The sequence below is a fragment of the Emys orbicularis genome, chromosome 7 (assembly GCF_028017835.1).
Source record: "Emys orbicularis isolate rEmyOrb1 chromosome 7, rEmyOrb1.hap1, whole genome shotgun sequence".
NCBI classification, from domain to species: Eukaryota; Metazoa; Chordata; order Testudines; family Emydidae; genus Emys; species Emys orbicularis.
Window position 1 is genome coordinate 119,307,509 of NC_088689.1, and position 21,277 is coordinate 119,328,785.

The window sequence follows — 21,277 nt, forward strand, 5'->3', positions numbered from 1 at the left end:
TGTTCTCCTTATCCAGTAAAGACAGGGCAAGAAGTGATGGACTGAAATTGCAGCAAGGAAGATTTAGGAATTAGGAAAAACTTCCTAACTGTAAGGGTAGTTAAGCACTGGAACAAATTACCTAGGGAGGTTGTGGAATCTCCTTTGCTGGAGGCTTTTAAGAACAGGTTAGACAAACACCTGTCAGGGTTAGTCTACATAATACTTAGGGCATCTAGTCCAGTCCCTTGCACTGAGGTAGGACTATCAATGTCCTTTTGAGATCTGCATTTCTGTTATTCTATGTTCCCTGCGCATCTCAGACTGTAAGGGTGAAATCCTGGTCCTATATAATTCAATGTGAATTTGGCTATTGATGTCAAGAGGGCCATGATTTCACCCCAAGAGCCTTAACATTAAGGCTATTATTATTGTTGCACTACTATTTATTACAGTAATGGTGGCAATAAGAAGTCTTACTTGGTGACCAAAAGGAAAAACACAGAAACAAGAAGTCAAAAAAAGTTCAAGTCCATCTTGTGCTGCTTGGATTTCTGTGGCACACTTTGATGCTATTCACTTACCCACACTGAAGTACTGCATAGCTCACATAGTTTCTGTTTTATGTTCATTTCTATTTGCAAAACAAGGCTGATTCAATCTGAGAAGCAACCAAGAGCTAGTTCTCTTTTGTTACTTCCAAGTACTCTAACAACACAGAGACCATGCACATCCACAGCTCAGCTAGATTCATTAATTACTTGGGCTGTTCGTGAAACAAAATCCTGTCCTAATAACATAATATTTCAGAATTCTGGCCTCAGCCAGCAAAGCATAGAAAAAAAGTCCCCACGATAACCAAGAGAAATAGGCACTGCTTAATAATTTAGATTCTCCTCAGTGCAGCACTTCATTTATTGCGGTTTCTGTTGTGATAAGAATGTATCTGGGGGACTAGATTAAAAAACAAAATATCTGTAAACTGAGCTGAGTATTTAAATGTGGGAAAAAAATGAAGGCTAAAAACGGTGTGGTGACGTGCATCGAGAATACTAATTGAATATAGTGACTTCCTTCATCAATGTTAAAAGAGAATGAGGATCAGGTCTAGTAACATAGCTTTTCAGAAAGCAAAATATTCTTTAAGGGCAGATTTCTAGTTATTTGTTTTGAAATGGAAATAAATAATTAAGATTTCATTGCCACAAGGAGTATCAGCCACTGGTTGGACTATAATATTTACTGCTAGTTTAGAAATACTGGGTGTCCTCTGGCCAAATCCTGAAAGATATTTAGGCACATAACTCCCATTGATTTCTATGGGAGTTCACACTAAATACCTTTGAGAATCTGAGTCCTAGGGTCACCATTTACTCCTCTGCAAAGTGAATATTAAACAGTGCCATTTTGAGTCGCAAGCCTTTCCCTGTGCCAGATTCTCCAGTCCAGCCAAGCTTCACTGAGTGCAGCTCCAGGGACATGAGGTGGCAAAGGTGGCTTTACACTCCATCCCAGGACAAACTACAATTTATAGCAGCATCAGGGTTGCTCTAAGTTGTACCCAGCTGTATACGTTCCAAGTGGCTGTTCTGGCAATCACGGTTCACCAGCGCACAGCAGCAGTCTGGCCTAGCTTCTTTTTCTTCAGAATCTACTGTAAGCACAAGGCCAGGAGGGTACAACATCTGGGGATTTCTTATACACCAAGAGAATCCTCAGAAGGCCAGTTAAACCATCTTTATGACCCATGAGTCAGAGTGCTGCAAAAGGACAACAGTAGGGCCACAGTTCAGGCTCTCTGTCCACCTGTTCACTGACCAACATCTGTCCGGTATGGGAAGGTGTATGAATCATAACTAAGAATGCAATACTTAGCATATGTATAGTGAGAGATATCAGATGAGCTCAAGGCCAGATTTCTGAGGGCATGTAGCAGCTTCCATTGTGACAATTATGGCCAGATTTCTAAAGAGCTCAGCACCCAACATGCTGAGCAACTTCGAAATCTTGCAACTTATTTTGGTGCCTAACTGGGATACGAGTTCTTTCAAAAACCTGACTTGTCTTCTGGGTTCTGAGTCCTTCTGTAAATTCTGACCCTGCCTCCTTCCAATCCTGAAGCCTTTTACAAACATTTGAGTGCAGTTATGGCCTCAGTACTGACTTGTGTGTTCCCTGTGTGCATTCCAAACCACATCAGCTACTTATCGAGAAAAATAAAGGTTAACTATTTTTTACTTCTGTTAGCCCTCTAAAGCCCGACCTTGGAAAGTAATGACACTTTCAATCTGGTTTGCACATCCGTACCAGAATTGGTAACTAAGTTGCAATTGCCAAATCTTTATTATTGGTGCTGATGTACAAACTAAAAAGAACCAAGCTTGTCTTTTGGGCTTGCAGTGCTGGCTCTTAGACAAAATATACTTTTCACTGGTTCTGATTTCTATCTGATTACAAGACAAAAAACCCATTATGACATTTTTATGGAATCAGTGTTCAGCGTAAGCAGCTCAAGCTGCCTCCCATTAAAGTCAATGGAAAAAAAGGTCTATCACAGTTTGATGAGGCCCTCACTGTTGAGCTCAAGGTCACAGAGAAAGTCTGTAACAAAGCCATGAATAGATTCTCCTGACTCTCATCCCTGTGTCTTAACCAAAAAATGCCCTGCCTCCTCTTAAATATCATAAAATGAATTTAGAGGAATGAGAGCCCAGGGAATCTTAAAATGTTATAAACATGCAAATACTGTGGATTATATTCCACATGGAGCCATAATTTGTGTGCCTTTTTGTATCCATTTTAAATTAAAGTCACAGTAGGAAAAGCTAGCCCAGTGTGCATGGTTTAAAGAGTTTTAAATATTTTTTTCATAGATTTTTTTGGTTCTTTATATACCAGATGCTATTCAGGACACAGTTTTTCTGCTCCTGAAAGACAAAAGAATTTTTTCTGAAAACTAAATTCTTCAGGAAACCAGTTGGTAATTTGGATTAATGTGTTTGCATGCTTTAAAATACAAGTAGTACAGTTAACAAAAATATCCAGATAGTTATTTAAACATACCTAGGTGCAGGAGAAGGGTTACATTGGAAAAAAATTGTAATCAGTGTTCAATATGCAAGGAGAAATTTGCCATCCAGAAGTGTTCTCTATCACTGTAATAGTAAAGAGAAGCTATTGTCATGCTCAAAGAAATGTAGCAGAACTGTAGATTTTATCTAGGATTTGGCAAAAAGAGAGTTAATACTCTCAAGCAATGTGTAAAGCCCATAAGTTAGATTTTTATCTAGTGCAAATCAGCAGAGCTTTATTAAATTCAATGGAGCTCTACTGATTTACACCAGGTGATGATCTGAGCTCTTATCTGCCTGCCCTAATTGCTGGGATTGCCAGAAGAGTAAGGTTGAGCCAGCTGTCATGAATCAAGTAATTCTCCCAGTAAAATATAAGAGGGAGAGGCTCAAAGCAGTTAGGTGGTTTGTACAAGGAACCAAGATTGAGGGGGAAGGATCAGACAGACAGACAGACATGCTGGCTGTTTTGTAAAGTGTTGTAGCTTTGTTTATTTAGGGTTCTGAAAGTGAGTTAAGGGAAACTGTTAATTCAAGTCCTGGCTCTGAACAATTTTTGGTTATTTTGGTCTAATTCTGAGAAACTGGGCGCACTGCAGTCTAACACAGTGTGCCTGGAGGGAAAGGGTTATTCATAGATTCATAGATTCTAGGACTGGAAGGGACCTCGAGAGGTCATCGAGTCCAGTCCCCTGCCCGCATGGCAGGACCCAATACTGTCTAGACCATCCCTGATAGACATTTATCTAACCTACTCTTAAATATCTCCAGAGATGGAGATTCCACAACCTCCCTAGGCAATTTATTCCAGTCTTTAACCACCCTGACAGTTAGGAACTTTTTCCTAATGTCCAACCTAGACCTCCCTTGCTGCAGTTTAAGCCCATTGCTTCTTGTTCTATCCTTAGAGGCTAAGGTGAGCAAGTTTTCTCCCTCCTCCTTATGACACCCTTTTAGATACCTGAAAACTGCTATCATGTCCCCTCTCAGTCTTCTCTTTTCCAAACTAAACAAACCCAATTCTTTCAGTCTTCCTTCATAGGTCATGTTCTCAAGACCTTTAATCATTCTTGTTGCTCTTCTCTGGACCCTTTCCAATTTCTCCACATCTTTCTTGAAATGCGGTGCCCAAAACTGGACACAATACTCCAGCTGAGGCCTAACCAGAGCAGAGTAGAGCGGAAGAATGACTTCTTGTGTCTTGCTCACAACACACCTGTTAATACATGCCAGAATCATATTTGCTTTTTTTGCAACAGCATCACACTGTTGACTCATATTTAGCTTGTGGTCCACTATAACCCCTAGATCCCTTTCTGCCGTACTCCTTCCTAGACAGTCTCTTCCCATTCTGTATGTGTGAAACTGATTTTTTCTTCCTAAGTGGAGCACTTTGCATTTGTCTTTGTTAAACTTCATCCTGTTTAACTCAGACCATTTCTCCAATTTGTCCAGATCATTTTGAATTATGACCCTGTCCTCCAAAGCAGTTGCAATCCCTCCCAGTTTGGTATCATCCGCAAACTTAATAAGCGTACTTTCTATGCCAATATCTAAGTCGTTGATGAAGATATTGAACAGAGCCGGTCCCAAAACAGACCCCTGCGGAACCCCACTCGTTATGCCTTTCCAGCAGGATTGGGAACCATTAATAACAACTCTCTGAGTACGGTTATCCAGCCAGTTATGCACCCACCTTATAGTAGCCCCATCTAAATTGTATTTGCCTAGTTTATCGATAAGAATATCATGCGAGACCGTATCAAATGCCTTACTAAAGTCTAGGTATACCACATCCACAGCTTCTCCCTTATCCACAAGACTCGTTATCCTATCGAAGAAAGCTATCAGATTGGTTTGACATGATTTGTTCTTTACAAATCCATGCTGGCTGTTCCCTATCACCTTACCCCCTTCCAAGTGTTTGCAGATGATTTCCTTAATTACTTGCTCCATTATCTTCCCTGGCACAGAAGTTAAACTAACTGGTCTGTAGTTTCCTGGGTTGTTTTTATTTCCCTTTTTATAGATGGGCACTATATTTGCCCTTTTCCAGTCTTCTGGAATCTCTCCCGTCTCCCATGATTTTCCAAAGATAATAGCTAGAGGCTCAGATACCTCCTCTATTAGCTCCTTGAGTATTCTAGGATGCATTTCATCAGGCCCTGGTGACTTGCAGGCATCTAACTTTTCTAAGTGATTTTTAACTTGTTCTTTTTTTATTTTATCTGCTAAACCTACCCCCTTCCCATTAGCATTCACTATGTTAGGCATTCCTTCAGACTTCTCGGTGAAGACCGAAACAAAGAAGTCATTAAGCATCTCTGCCATTTCCAAGTTTCCTGTTACTGTTTCTCCCTCTTCACTAAGCAGTGGGCCTACCCTGTCTTTGGTCTTCCTCTTGCTTCTAATGTATTGATAAAAAGTCTTCTTGTTTCCCTTTATTCCCGTAGCTAGTTTGAGCTCATTTTGTGCCTTTGCCTTTCTAATCTTGCCCCTGCATTCCTGTGTTGTTTGCCTATATTCATCCTTTGTAATCTGTCCTAGTTTCCATTTTTTATATGACTCCTTTTTATTTTTTAGCTCATGCAAGATCTCGTGGTTAAGCCAAGGTGGTCTTTTGCCACATTTTCTATCTTTCCTAACCAGCGGAATAGCTTGCTTTTGGGCCCTTAATAGTGTCCCTTTGAAAAACTGCCAACTCTCCTCAGTTGTTTTTCCCCTCAGTCTTGATTCCCATGGGACCTTACCTATCAGCTCTCTGAACTTACCAAAATCCGCCTTCCTGAAATCCATTGTCTCTATTTTGCTGTTCTCCCTTCTACCCTTCCTTAGAATTGCAAACTCTATGATTTCATGATCACTTTCACCCAAGCTGCCTTCTACTTTCAAATTCTCAACGAATTTCTTGAATTTTACAATAGCAGGCCTGCCCCATCACAAAATGTGAGAGGATATAAAGGGAGAAGAGTGAAAAGAAACTAAAAGGAGACAAAAGACCTCTCAGATTTATTTCTCTGTCAAATAAATCCCTTTTGGGAATGCACAAATAACATGAGGAAAAATAAGGGCCAAATCTCCCTCTCTTCCAACCCAAATCTCTCTAAAAAAGATACTTCCTCAGAAGTCCCCTTCTGCCTTTCATATTGTGATAAGCCCTGTCTGCTAGGTGTGTATATAGGTTCTTGCAGAGAGGAAAGTTGAGGACTTAAAGGATTAAACACTTATATGGCTAATGAAATCATCCACACTGTCACATTAAATAGGATTTAAAGCATTGGGATAGAAACCTTGCTTCTTCAGGGTATGGACCAATCACTAACTGATGGTATTAGTAAGAAATTTCTTGTTTCGGCAAGTTATTCTGTAATTCTTTATTCTATGAATTCTTGAATCTTCCTTGGAAGAACTGATACACGTACTGAGTTAGATGGACCACCTGTCTGATCAAGTAAAATAATTATTATGTACCTATGTTACAACTTAAATAGTTTCTTATTTATACAACATTTTTTTCATTAACATCCCTAAGGGAAGAGGCAGCACACAGGGCAAATGAATGTATATTAAGCTGTGCTTTTCAAGAAGAGTTCCTACTTCTTCATTCCTGACTAATATGATTAATATATAGAGACTATAGTATTTAATTTATAATAATTTAAAGAGAGTGGGATGAAGAGATTATGGAGAGACAGAATATATCTAGGGGCCCTTGGATACTTTTGAAAATACCTGCTCACTTAATATAATCTGGTCCATCCAAAAACAAAACATTCTTCATAAATATATAGATTTTTGAGCCCCAGGAAAAGTTCACCTCAATTAAATGGGATTTAAAAGTATCTGGAAATGAGGTGGATTTCAGTAGAGGCAGGAAAATCATCCCAACTTTCCTGTCAATTAGGTGGCAGAATTTTCCAGAAATCCCTGAGAACATCCAATGGCTTCATGTATATTTGGAGTTGAATTAAAATAAAATCTTTAAGGTTCTGAAATTACCATACAGTGTGGGGGGGGGGGTCACTTCTAATTTCCAAGTGGGACTGGAAGAAGTAGTTCAGCATATAGCAAGAGAGGCTGTTTTTGCAGGGTTTCAATCCTAATATTACAGATGAGGAGTTCCGAACAGTTCAAAGCTTTGGATGAAGAGTCCAACTTCTAGACTTATCAGCACTTCACATCTTTTTTTTTTTAAAGTTTGATCATAATCAGACTCTATTTTCTACTCACTGTCCTAAGTCAAGCAATGGAGATGTGTTGTTCTCTCCTTGGCACTTTGGGGGTACCCACTGAAACTAGCACAAAGAAGAGAAGAGAGCCAGTCATTGTGAGGACAGGTTATCAGAGCACATAGATGTTGCAGAGAATGGTGAGATACAAGGACGTAGATAAATGGATAGATTTTACCAACAGTAGAAAAGGACTCTCCATGGTCGATTTAGCTCCTTAATACAATATGAAAACTTGTCTCAGCCAGTCTTCAAAACAGAAACAAACTGCTTGCACTTCCTGTAGTTCACAGTACTTCAAGGTAAAGTTACTTTGCACCTTTTATCCAAGGGCCTCAAAGCACTTTACCTAAATTAAACAAATACCTAAATAGAAACCAAGGCAGATGGGTTACAATCAGGGAGGGCAGAGCCAAAAATAAAACACCGACCCCAGTCCACTCCCAGGCCTCTGCTCTAACCAAAAGATAAATACCTTCGCCCCAGTGAGTTAAAATACAAAGCAGCACAGTTCCGCTTGCTGTGATAAAGGGGGAGAGAGAGAGATTCCTCCTTTGTCTGTCTTGGCTCTCCCACGGAACCTGTCCTGTTTCAGTTTACTCTAATTATTGTTCACTCACACACACCTGATGGACCCTCAAGTTCCTAGCCTTCTTCTTGCTGAGTTTATAACTCCACCATCTGGGAAGAGGTTGTCAATTACCCTCGGTAGGTTAGCATCAGTTACCTGAGGGAAATATTAACAAGTGTAATTACTGGCTGCTTTTTCCATGGTTTTAATCTCTATCTTGCAGGGACCATCTGCCCTGTGTCAGGAAGATACTGTAGAACTAGTCATATACTGCCTTGTATAAATAACAAACATTACAATAAAAATAGATATTTTTATTGGCAAAAGTTCAAAACCATTCAGTTCCTTTCCAATCACAATAATCAATGGGCACAAGTACCCTAATTTGCAGTACACGTAGTGTCTCATTAAAACTTGCACCAATAGCTAATGTAGGTGCTAATAGAAAAAGTTGGGAGGAAAGGTAGTTATGCAGCAAAATATTACATGTTTAGTTGACAAGAATCTACTCCTGTTTGTTTAATAACACACAGAGTGCGGTTTAAAATTGACAATCCATTACTAGAAATCCATTCTTTACTTAGGATGATAAACTGAGATTGAATTATAGATTTCATGGCAGCATCTTTCTACATTGTGTATTTAAATCCATACCTTCTGCTTTCCTACTTTCTGAAAATCCATTCATTTGAAATGTGTTCATGGTCAAAAACTACCTCAGCTTAGGAACATTTTCACTTCAGGAAATGTAACACAAACAATCTCCAAGATATGGGTTGTTCAGAGGCTGCTGTGAAAGGAGCTTTGCTGTCACAGTCTATTTCACAGTATTTATTTGATTCGTTTGATTTCTGACCAAATATATATCCCAGACTTGCACTTTTGGCAAGTTTAAACTATAGGAAATAAGTTAATATCAATACAATGAAAACTATTATTATATAATGGCATTATTGACAATATCACAGTGCTGTCACCATGATATAAAGGTAGTATAGCACACAGGCATCCCAATAACCATCTTCTAACCATCTAAATATTTAGATATCCAGATATTCCCTCCCTAGATGCTGGAGAAAAGTGAGGTTTGCAATGTGCCCAGAAAGTTAAAAAATCAAGGCTGTGGTAAAACAAGGGAGAAAAGAAGTTCTAAGATGAGGAACCTTCATGAAGAATACTCTAGGGCTTTATTTCAAGTGCCTCCACTTATGGCAGATGAACCAGTAGGAAGCCTCCCAGGGTACCAAATCCCAAACCATTTAGGGTTTTATAAAGAAAAAACACCACCAAAAACTTCACTCATATCTAGACCCTCAGCCTGTGAAGATCACAAATTTCCCAACGGAACTGCTCTTGAAAGGAAACACTATCTGATTCATAAGAATATAAGACTGGCCATATTGGGTCAGACCAATGGTCCATCTAGCCCAGTATCCTGTCTTCCATCAATGGCCGGGGCCAGAGGGAATTAACAGATACAAGGCAATTTTTCAGTGATCCATCTCCTGTCGTCCAATCCCAGCCTCTGTCAGTCATTTTCCATATGGTGTCACAGATTGGGCCAGGTTCTGATACTTTTACCTTTATGTAAATATTGAGAGCCACAACGAAACCTTGAATGCATGTTAGTGATCAGATAAAGTGGGCTTCCTGTATGTAATAATTTAAAATCAAGACTTATATTCACTAGATTCCCCTTGATATTTTCCCAAATAAAATTAGACTGGACACACATCTGCAAACCTCTTCAAACTCAGGCTGCCACAGTACTTGGAGATAAATGCAGAAATATAGGTAGCTCAATGAAAGAGGAGTGAAACAGCTGAGTCACCATGAAAAACAGTTACAGTTGAAAGCTGGTTGAACTGGCTGGTCTAAACATTCTGTGTTAATGATCTTAAATGTGAATCAAAATCTAGTAATAAACGTGAGTGTATTAGAGAGAGATTTCAGCCCAAACTCACATCAGTACAATTTAAAATAGTTCAACACTTAAACTCCAGTGAATGTTAATCAGTCTGTTACCTTTTGTTATTGTTATGAATGATGGTAGTCAGGCTATTTAAAGCAACTGATGCATTCAGTTGTTAATTGTAAATGCCTACTGAGGGTACCTCAAGTGAACCACAATTTTCCTTCAGTTCTTTTCCCCCCTAAGCCAAGTGTTCCACAATGAAAGAGTTTAAGAGAGTACAAGAAGTACATCTGTTAAGCCAACAAAGGCCTTCAGAAAGGATCAAGAATGGGAAGGAGGGTTAGAGGGAAGAGGACACACAAAACACCTCACTGTCACTTTTAGATTATGACACAAACTGGCTGATGCTCTGTCTTTTGCTCACTCTGGGTTGGGAAAACCAATGTCAGGAACATTCAGTCGGGATGGGGGAGTCATATGATAAAGGTCTATAAAATTATGAATGGTGTGGAGAAAGTGACCAAGGAAGTGTTATTTACCCCTTCATATAGCACAAGAACCAGTGGTGACCTGATAAAATGACTAGGCAGCAGGCTTAAAACAAACAAAAGGAAATACTTCTTCATGCAATGCAAAGTCAACCTGCAGAACTTATTGCCAGAGGATGTTGTGAAGGCCAAAACTATAACTGGATTCAAAAAAGAATTAGATAAGTTTATGGAGGATAGTTCCATGAATGGCTATTAGCCAAGATGGTGAGGGATGCAACTCCGTGCTCTACATGTCCCTCTGGCTGTCAGATGCTGGGACTGGACAACGGGATGGATTACTCGATAATTGCCCTGTTCTGTTTATTCCCTCTGAAGCATCTGGCATCAGGCATTGTTGGAAAATAGGATATTGAGCTAGATGGACCATTGGTCTGACCCAGTATGCCCATTTTTATGTTCTTATCTTGAGAGAATTATTCCAGACTGTGGCTCAGCCTTAACTTGATGGCAAACAGATTTAAGGAAGTGGTACACTCAACCTCACAGACAGGTCTAAATTTAGTCTGTAAAGCCCTGATTCTGCAAACACACATATAAGTAGTCCTATTGAATTCAAGACCATACATAAATATTGTTGGATCAGGGCCTAAAGTGTTGCATATGGGAATATTTTATCCTGATATCCAGTTAGGAACCTCCTCTTGGCACAAGCGTACTGGAACACCCGTAACAGAATGAGGAGGCAAAGCTAATCTAGGTGATGAGGAGCTGAGTCTCATCAGCATAGTAATGCTAATTCAGCCCATATTGTTACTTAATGGAAGCCAATGAGCTCATATGCAATAAACATTCATAATCATAGAGCCTTAGTCCTAGAGGGCCCATAAGGGACATTATCCAAAGCACAAGCATATTCCTGTAATGCACAATCTACAAACTGAAACGTAAGTAAATAGGAAGAATATTGAGTAGTAATTCTGCCAGACAGTCTTATCAGACATACAAAGTGACTTAAAAGGACACACTGATTCTGATCATCCTAATAAAATATGTGCCGCAAACATTAACTTTAATTATTTTGGCTTTTGACACAGTTTCCAGCTACTCTCCAGCACTCACTTTGGCTTCAGTCAACTGTGATATACAACAGTCATCTCAAAGCCCACCCACATGCTCTGAGATGCACAACTAAGAGCCAGACTCGACAACAGAGGGCAGCTGGAAGCAGCACACATTGAGGTAACAATTCCACACTATTTAACAAATTAGTAATATTTCTTTTCTGTGAGGGTTTTTTATCTGTTTGTTTGTTTGTTTTTAGTTTTAAATCTTCACCATAAGAACATAAGAACAGCCGTACCGGGTCAAACCAAAGGTCCATCTAGCCCAGTATCCTGTTTACCGACAGTGGCCAATGCCAGGTGCCCCAGAGGGAGTGAACCTAACAGGTAATGATCTCTCTGCTGCCATCCATCTCCACCCTCTGACAAACAGAGGCTAGGGACACCATTCCTTACCCATCCTGGCTAATAGCCATTAATGGACTTAACCACCATGAATTTATCCAGTTCTCTTTTAAACCCTGTTATAGTCCTAGCCTTCACAACCTCCTCAGGTAAGGAGTTCCACAAGTTGACTGTGCGCTGCGTGAAGAAGAACTTCCTTGTATTTGTTTTAAACCTGCTTCTTATTAATTTCATTTGGTGACCCCTAGTTCTTGTATTATGGGAATAAGTAAATAACTTTTCCTTATCCACTTTCTCCACATCACTCATGATTTTATATACCTCTATCATATCCCCCTTAGTCTCCTCTTTTCCAAACTGAAGAGTCCTAGCCTCTTTAATCTCTCCTCATATGGGACCCGTTCCAAACCCCTAATCATTTTAGTTGCCCTTTTCTGAACCTTTTCTAGTGCCAGTATATCTTTTTTTAGATGAGGAGACCACATCTGTACACAGTATTCGAGATGTGGGCGTACCATCGATTTATATAAATACCTGAGAACCAGCGAGTATGGACAGGAAGGAACAAGTTTCCAGAATTTATCAAGGAAAATTTGGATTTTAAAATGCAATAGGATGAGGAACAGAGAAAAAATATTAATACTACTGGCCTTCATAAGGTGGTACTTCAGGTAATCATGTTTCACTGTAAGCCCGTTATCATATTTGGCACTGCAATGTAACTTCTGAAAATATAGTTATGAGATACATGAAAAGTGCCCTTTCTCAGTGGACTATTTCCCACCTGTAGTGTATAGGAATAGGGTAGTATGTGAGGTCTCTGGTAGTGCTCGTTACGTTCTATGTTCTCGATGCTGCCATAAATGAGGAGTATGTCTCTAGCCCTTGCATGTTTGTGTATATTTAGTAAATATGGGTCTTTGAGATCCATGTGGTTTATTCATATTGTCTTCATTGTGTAAAAAGCAATAGACACCATGAACGTATCTCCCCAACACCATTTCTTTTGGCCTTAGCAAAGTTACCTGTTGTAAGCAAAATGGGACGAATGGAGTGCTCATGAATGTTTGTGCATTTTGACCACTGCAGTTTGTGCTCTGCAGACACTCGGATACATGGATATTTGTTCTCATGAATGTCTGCTCTGCATACAAACACCCATAGTCACATGACGATGTGTTTTTTTATTTGCTGTTCACTAGTTGTCAGTCACTATTCTTCTACTTAAAATATTTCAGCCATCTAGTGAGGAAACACACAAGAAATACCAAACATCCTTTGCTTCAAAATGTTCCATCAAACATTCAACCAATAATTACAAATACCTTTTATAGAAGCCAGGTTTGAATCAGAAATGGGACAAACAGGAAGAAAACCAAAAGCTAAATGCCTCAGCTAGTGTGCTCCCAAAATTAATTAAACTATCTCTCTCTCTGAAAGCTCTGCAGAAACTGGACAGGATTGGATCAACCAAAACCATTTCCTGTTCCATGGACAGTATCCCAGGCAGTGGGTCTAACAATGGTGCATGTGGTGTCATCACTAAGGGTGAGTGGGAGAGCAGGTGTTTTGAATCTCTGTGGGGAGTATTAGTAATAATTTTAATAGAAAATATTTTAAAACCATTTTATGCTTAAATGCCTGCATAAATATATGCTGTTACTCAATATTTGTGTTTATAATTTTCTATCCATCGGGTTAATTTGAGCCATTGGGCTCAGTCCTGGCTGTGATGTACTACATTCTCAGTGTTGATATCATTACAATTCATTGCCAAGGGAAAGAAAATGCATAACTGTTTGAAGTATAGTCCTCTCCATAAAGCTGAATGTCTAAAGGAACAAATATGCTGCATATCAGCTAGCTGGCACTCATTTCTACCACTTATCAGAGAGTACCAGCTCCTTGGTTTATTGAAAGCTGGTTGTGTCCATCAGACAAAACAGATTTTGGTTATAAAATCTAAATCTCAATCATGCTGTATCAGGTGGTGCTTTATCAATAACCATTTTGCTAATGTTTTTGATACTTTGAAAACGGGGTTCACTTCTAATCATGTGAAACAAACAACCAACTACAAAATTTCACTTTTTTTTTTTTTCAATTTATTTTTTTTAAATCTCTATTGCCATAGTTCTCCAGGGAAGAGAGGGAAGCTTGAGGACACGATAGACTATAAGGTCTTTGGAAAAAGACCTTTGCATTTTGTATGTATACTGCCTCATGCAACGGGACCCTGAGTGTTATTTTAGGCACTACTCTACTGATAATATTGATCATTATGAAAATGTAAAGCCATTTATCTACATCAAAAAGAAGCAAGAAAATGCAAAAACATTTCTGATTTCCATTCCTCTCACAAGATAGACCAAAATAGATTAATCAGAGGATTATATTTTTATTAACTAGATTGTCCTTTTCTTTTGTGAGTACACACAATAAAAAACCTTTTGGTTACCAGCACCCATAGAGAGGTTATCTGGATATCAGCTAATTTTGCACCTGTCTAATGAATGTATTTTGTCTAAGTAATAAGTAAACAAACTTCATTTTGTTTCCAATTGTTCCCTGGAATTGTTTCTTTATAACATGAGGGACACTTGTAGGGCAAAAGGAAGCAACACAAATATTAAACTAGAGTTAAAAACAGTTGGTCAGCGAAGGGTCACAATACTAAAGCCTAAAATCTGTCATTTTTCATGGTCTGATTTACCAGCTACTGCACATTGCAAAATATGAGTTCTGATACAAAAAGGACCATGACATGATATTACACAGCATGAAATCACTCAATCTCTGGGGCTCATTCTTCTCCAACATCTCATCTTCTGAGGGATTGACATGCCAAGAGGAGTCAGGAAATCTATGCAACCATCATTTGTCAAAAAGTTTTTCCACTTCCCATCTTAAATCAGGCACAATTCTGTTCTCTGAACCCCACATATATTTCAGCGTTGTTTGGCGCCTGGAACATTTTTCTCTTTGATGAAAAATCATTTTGGGATTATACATTAATATAAAAAATTCAGCACGCTCATTGTCCTCATAAAGAAATGGAGTACTGAGATCCGTCTTGAAAGGACGAGGAATTACAGTAGACATACACTACAATTTCTTGTGTGTTGTTTTTTTAGAAAAACGGAATAACAAACCCTAGGAAATTATCAATATGGCAGTCTAAAGTGACTCAGTCTGCATTGGCCTCAATGTTTTCTTATTGTTCTCAGTGATAGAAGACCTTCATACCTTATACTTCTGAAATTGCTGAGGATCCAAATCACCAAACAGGCATATATCTGATTTTAGCAGAGAGCCACCCACTCTACAGAGCCCACAAGCTCTACAGCGTCACAGATAAATGTAAAACAATCATCTTCTATTAATAAATGCAGGGGGTTGGAGAAAAATATTGTTAATCTCACAGAAAAGGAGGGAAGGACCTTATGGGCTTTTGCTCACCTGCAGAGCATTCCATTCAGGAGTATACATTCTTGAAAAGCCACAGAGTGTCTCCAAATTTTAGAGCGGCCAGAGCAGGAGGCCTAGTGAAAGACAAGGGCAAACAGGCAGCATAGTTGTCCCTGACCGTTGTGACTGGATTCTAACTGGCTGCAAGACTCCCAGTAAATAAGAGGAGTCTACAATGGAGAGAGACAGATTTTTGGAATAGTCCCAGAAAACCCAGTAGTCTACTTTGCCAACTCCAGTTCTCAGTCCCACCCCTTCAGAAGGGACCCCTTGGAGAAGGGTTTGTTTGGGGCAGAATTCCCAGAAGGTCTGAAGAAGCTTCCTCGGTGAAATTCTGGCCTCACTGAAGTCAATGTGTATCTTGCTATAGACGTAAATAAAACAGGATTTTACCCTTTATCTGTAATACTTATATGGCTCCCGTTACCATGGTCTCTGAATACATCACAAACCTTTAGTGTCTTTAGCCTCACGACATCCCTATTAGCTAGGGAAGTGCTATTATCTCCATTTTTACAGAGGCGCAGACAGAGACTAAGTAACTTGCCCAAAGTCAAACAGGAAGTCTGGACTGGAACCAGGGCCGGCTTCAGGCACCAGCGCAGCAAGCAGGTGCTTGGGGCGGCCAACGGAAAGGGGCGGCATGTCCGGGTCTTCGGCGGCAATTTGGCGGCGGATCCCTCGGTCTCTCTCGGAGGGAAGGACCTGCCGCTGAATTGCTCCTGAAGAATGAAGCGACGGCGGTGGAGCTGCCGCCGAAGTGCTGCCAATCGCGGCTTTTTATTTTTTTTTTCCGACGCTTGGGGCGGCAAAAACCCTGGAGCCTGACTGGAACAAGGAATTGAAACTGGGTCTCAAATTTCCCAGGTTAGCCCTGTATGTGCTGGACTAGCCTTCCTCTCTGGAAGAGGAAATTATTTGTCCAAGCTCACAGAGCAGGTCAGTAGCAACGATAAGACTAGAATCCTGGTCTCCTGAATGCCAAGTCAATGCTCAGTCCAGTGAACCATGCTGCCCTGTGTAAGGAAGTTCAGAAACATTTTGAGTATCAGCCATCACAGATTACAATACTATATTTTTGAACAGCTATTTCCCTATCATTTGATTCGGTCTCCTAAACTATGTGATTGCGGAAATGTTAAACAATTGGTGGCATTATCCAAAAAACAAAAACAAAAACAAACCACCCTTGAAATACAGAGCAAGCACTGCCAGTTTCAATGGTTTTTTTTCTTTGGAGCTAAAACAATATCTGCACCAAGCTATTAAGCAAGGACTGAATCTTTCAGTGAAGCTCAGCCAATTTTTGAACAAGCCTGGGTTGATATTGGATTGAAACCGGGTGAAATTTTGCAGTTCTGGCCAAGATTCTCTGAGTTTTTGAAATGTGTTGAACCCAAGACACAAAAACTTAGGGGATGTAAACAAGCAAGAAGTAAACCAGAATGAAAGGTGAGTATGAAATCCGGCATAACAAAAATCTGAGTTCCATGAAGTAAAGCTAAAAATTGTTTCCTTAAAGTTTTCTTTTAAAATCTTTTTATTATTACAATTTGAATATATAATACAATTAAACCCAATGATAAGAAAATTGTATCAAATGATACAAATAATAGTACTATAAACCTGATATAAGTTGAAGACATTGAGGTCTGTACTTTATGCTTGTGTATTTGTGGTTATCAGCATTATGGCCCCAATTCAGCAATCTATCGCCATTCAGCAAAGCACTTAAGCATGTGACTAGGTCCTGTACCTATTGGGTTCTGGGAAGTGGGCGGGAGGAAGCCCGCCCACTGCTAAAGGATCCCCTCCCCAGCCTAAGGGGAGGACCCACAGGGCCTGAAACCCAAATGATTACGAGGGACAACTAATGTAAAAACAGGGACAGGAGTGCGGTCAAAGGGTCAAAAGAAGGGAACCTGATGGGGTCACCGAGCAGAGAACCCCGGACAGCGCCCACTGCTCCTCAAAGGTGTCAAGGGAGCCAGTGGATGCCGGACTAGGTCCTGTAGCGGGGTGGATACCCGCTCCTGCCCTGAAGACTAAAAGCAGCCCTGGAGAGGGCTTAAGCTCTAAAAGCTGGGCTGATTGGGGAAGCAGCTGCAGCTGGGCCACGCCCCAATCAGGCCTCAGCTGGCCCTATATAAGAGGCTGGGAGCCAGGAGCTCAAGAGTTTCTCTCTGCATTCAGAGAGCGAAGGGCCTGGCTGCAGGGAGCTAGAGACAGGGTACCTGAGTGGAGTAGGGATGGGGAAAGGCAGAGGAGCTGGGGAGCTCCAGCCTGGAAAGACCCAGGCTGCGGCCTAGCAAAAGGCCAAGAGGTACTGGGGGTTGCAGAGGGCAGCCCAGGGTTAGGCCAAGGCAGCAGGTCCAAACCCAACCTTGCCAGTGATGAGTAGGCTGATACTGCAGTCTGTCCTAGGGTGTGGGGCTAGACGATGACTGGCAGTAGCCTTGTACTGAGGCAAGGTGGGAATAGTGGGTGGGGGTTCCCTGGGGAGGGGAGACCCTAAGACTGAGGGGTTACTGCCAGGGGGCAACACCACAGATAATAGGGCACTGGGGTCCTGGGAGGGACACGGGGCCAAAGGACAGGTGGGCCACCGGCCTGCAGAGGGCGCTCTGGAGCTGGAACAAGGTAATTCCCGGAAGTCACCAGCAGGAGGCGCCGCCGGGTGAGTCCTCACTCCTCTACAGGTCTCATTGATTTCAATGTAACTTCACCCATGTTTTAAATTAAAATTAAGCATGTACTTAAGTGAGTTGCTGAATAGCAATGAATTTAAACACATGCGTAAGTGCTTTGTTGAATCTGAGCCTAGAATTTATTTACCTATCTGTGGATTAAGTGTGTGGAGAAAGTGAATAAGGAAAAGTTATTTACTTGTTCACATAATATAAGAACTAGGGGCCACCAAATGAAATTAATGGGCAGCAGGTTTAAAACAAATAAAAGGAAGTTCTTCTTCAAACAGCACACAGTCAACCTGTGGAAATCCTTGCCTGAGGCAGTTGTGAAGGCTAGGACTATAACAGGGTTTAAAAGAGAACTAGATAAATTCATGGAGGTTAAGTCCATTATTGGTTATTAGCCAGGATGGGTAAGGAATGGTGTCCCTAGCTTCTGTTTGTCAGAAGGTGGCGATGGATGGCAGCAGAGAGATCATTACCTGTTAGGTTCACTCCCTCTGGGACACCTGGCATTGGCCACTGTCGGTAGACAGGATACTGGGCTGGATGGACCTTTGGTCTGACCCAGTATGGCCATTCTTATGTTCTTATGTGCCAAAGTTTTTGATCTGTTAATAAGTAAAACTTCGATTTTGCAAACATCTGAGCATGTGTTTAACATGAACTCAATGAAACTACTCACATGAATAAAGTTACCCATGAACAAAGCTGGTTGAAGGATCAGAGGCAAAATCATGGACCTGAGTTGGTAACAATTGTCTTTTCCCTTATATGTATCTGCATAAAAATATTCATGCAGGTTAACAACAAGCTGCTGCAAATTTTCCAGACTACCTTTTCACAGCCATGCGGTTATAAATAAGTAAACAGCATTTAATGAACAATGTTCAGTCTTAGCAATGACAGAAGAAGATAGAAATCATATAGTACAGATTGCAACTGCAGCCTTTAATCTTCATTAAAGATTCAAATACAAGCATCTAAAAATAAGATTCAAGTGGGATGATGAAATTCTTTTTGTTTAATGGATAACACGCAAGTAAAACATAATTCCTTGTAGCAATAATTCTGCAACTATTCTGTACCTTTTATGTGAGTAATATATCTTAATAGGTTTTACAGCAATTTAGGACATAAGACAAAGCATCTGGTGAAGACTAATTTACAAGAATGTGGCTCCCGAGTAACTTGTGCCATCCATATAACTGAAATATGGGAGGTGGTGGGGGGTGAGCACTTAATCCTACTGCTATACAGAAGTCCTGTAAATACTTTTTTTAATAAATGTACATTTCCAGTAAAAATAACAAAACTTCCCTGCTAAGTTGTCCTTTTCCAAGGAATTGTTTGTTTGCCAATTACTATCCTTTGCATGAAACTTCTTTTTCTTGCTTATCTGTTTTAAAAAATGGTCTTGCTTTGCTTCATTAAAGAAAGCCATTAATTGTGTTCTTCACTGAAACTCATGTGAAAATCACCAAAGGTATGGTACCAGAGAGAATACCAGACATTTCAGAGACTCTAGAGATAGCTTCACTTCGCAATTCACTTAGAATTGTGAATGAAAAGAGAGATTTCAAACATAAAATCTAAATAAACTCAGACTAATAAAAACAATAACTGATGAAAAAGTTCATAAATACAAAGTGTACAAATGTAAGTTATGATGTGATTTTAGAAATTACTGGTTTAAAACAATGACCACCTCACTCCATCTTTTCAATCTGAGGGTATTGTCATTTTGGAGATACTGGTAAAGGGTAGAGTGAATATCTTTAGAAATACAAGTCCAGGGGTCGGCAACGTTTGGCACGCGACTTGCCAGGGTAAGCACCCTGGCGGGCCGGGCCAGTTTTATTTACCTGCTGACGTGGCAGGTTCAGCCGATTGCGGCCCCCACTGGCCGCGGTTCGCCGTCCCGGGCCAATGGGGGCGTCAGGAAGCCGCGGCCAGCACATCGCTCGCCCACGCCGCTTCCTGCCGCCCCCATTGGCCCGGGACAGCGAACCGAGGCCAGTGGGGGCCGTGATTGGCTGAACCTGCCGTGTCAGCAGGTAAATAAAACTGGCCCGGCCCGCCAGGGTGCTTAGCCTGGCGAGCCGCGTGCCAAACGTTGCCGACCCCTGTACAAGTCTATTCTTTTTTGGGATCTCCCACTTTACAGTGATCTACTGGATTAAAACATTTGTTATTTAAGTGCAGTGAAGAGAGACTATAGAAGGAATTAGGACACTTTAGCTAATGCATAAGGATTTTAGCTAATGTATAAGGGAAGAATTGGTAGGGGAAGTAGAGGTGGGTGGCAGCCTAGGCAGCGGTGACCATGAGAGGTTGAGTTCAGGATCCTGACAAAAGGAAGAAAGGCGAGTAGCAAAATATGGACCCTGGACTTCAGAAAAGGAGGCGTAGACCCCCTTAGGGAACTGATGGGCAAGATCCCCTAGGAGGCTAATATGAGGGGGAAAGGAGTCCAGGAGAGTTGGCTGTATTTTAAAGAAGCCTTATTGAAGGCACAGGAACAAACCATCCCGATGTGCAGAAAGAATAGCAAATATGGCAGGTGGCCAGCTTGGCTTAACAGTGAAATCTTCGGTGAGCTTAAACTCAAAAAGGAAGCTTACAAGAAGTGGAAATTTGGACAGATGACTAGGGAGGAGTATAAAAATATTGCTCGAGCATGCAGGGGTGTAATCAGGAAGGCCAAGGCACAATTGGAGTTGCAGCTAGCAAGGGATGTGAAGGGTAACAAGAAGGGTTTCTACAGGCATGTTAGCAAGAAGAAGAAGGTCAGGGAAAGTGTGGGGCCCTTACTGAATGGGGGAGGCAACCTAGTGACATGGTATGGAAAAAGCAGAAGTACTCAATACAGTTTTTGCCTCAGTTTTCACAGACAAGGTCAGCTCCCAGACTGCTGCACTGGGCAGCACAGTATGGGGAGGAGGTGAGCAGTCCTCAGTGGTGAAAGAACAGATTGAGGACTATTTAGAAAAGCTGGACATGCACAAGTCCAGGGGGCCAGATGCAATGCATCCGAGGGTGCTGGGTGAGTTGGCTGATGTGATTGCAGAGCCATTGGCCATTATCTTTGAAAATTTGTAGCGATCAGGGGAGGTCCGGGATGATTGGAAAAAGGCAAATATAGTGCCCATATTTTAAAAAGGAAAGAAAGAGAACCCGGGGAACTACAGACCGGTCAGCTTCACTTCAGTCCCCGGCAAAATCATGGAGAAGGTCCTCAAGGAATCCATTTTGAAGCACTTGGAGGAGAGGAAGGTGATCAGGAACAGTCAGCATGGATTCACCAAGGGCAAATCATGCCTGACCAACCTGATTGCCTTCTATGATGAGATAACTGGCCCTGTGGATATGGAGAAAGCAGTGGATATGATATATC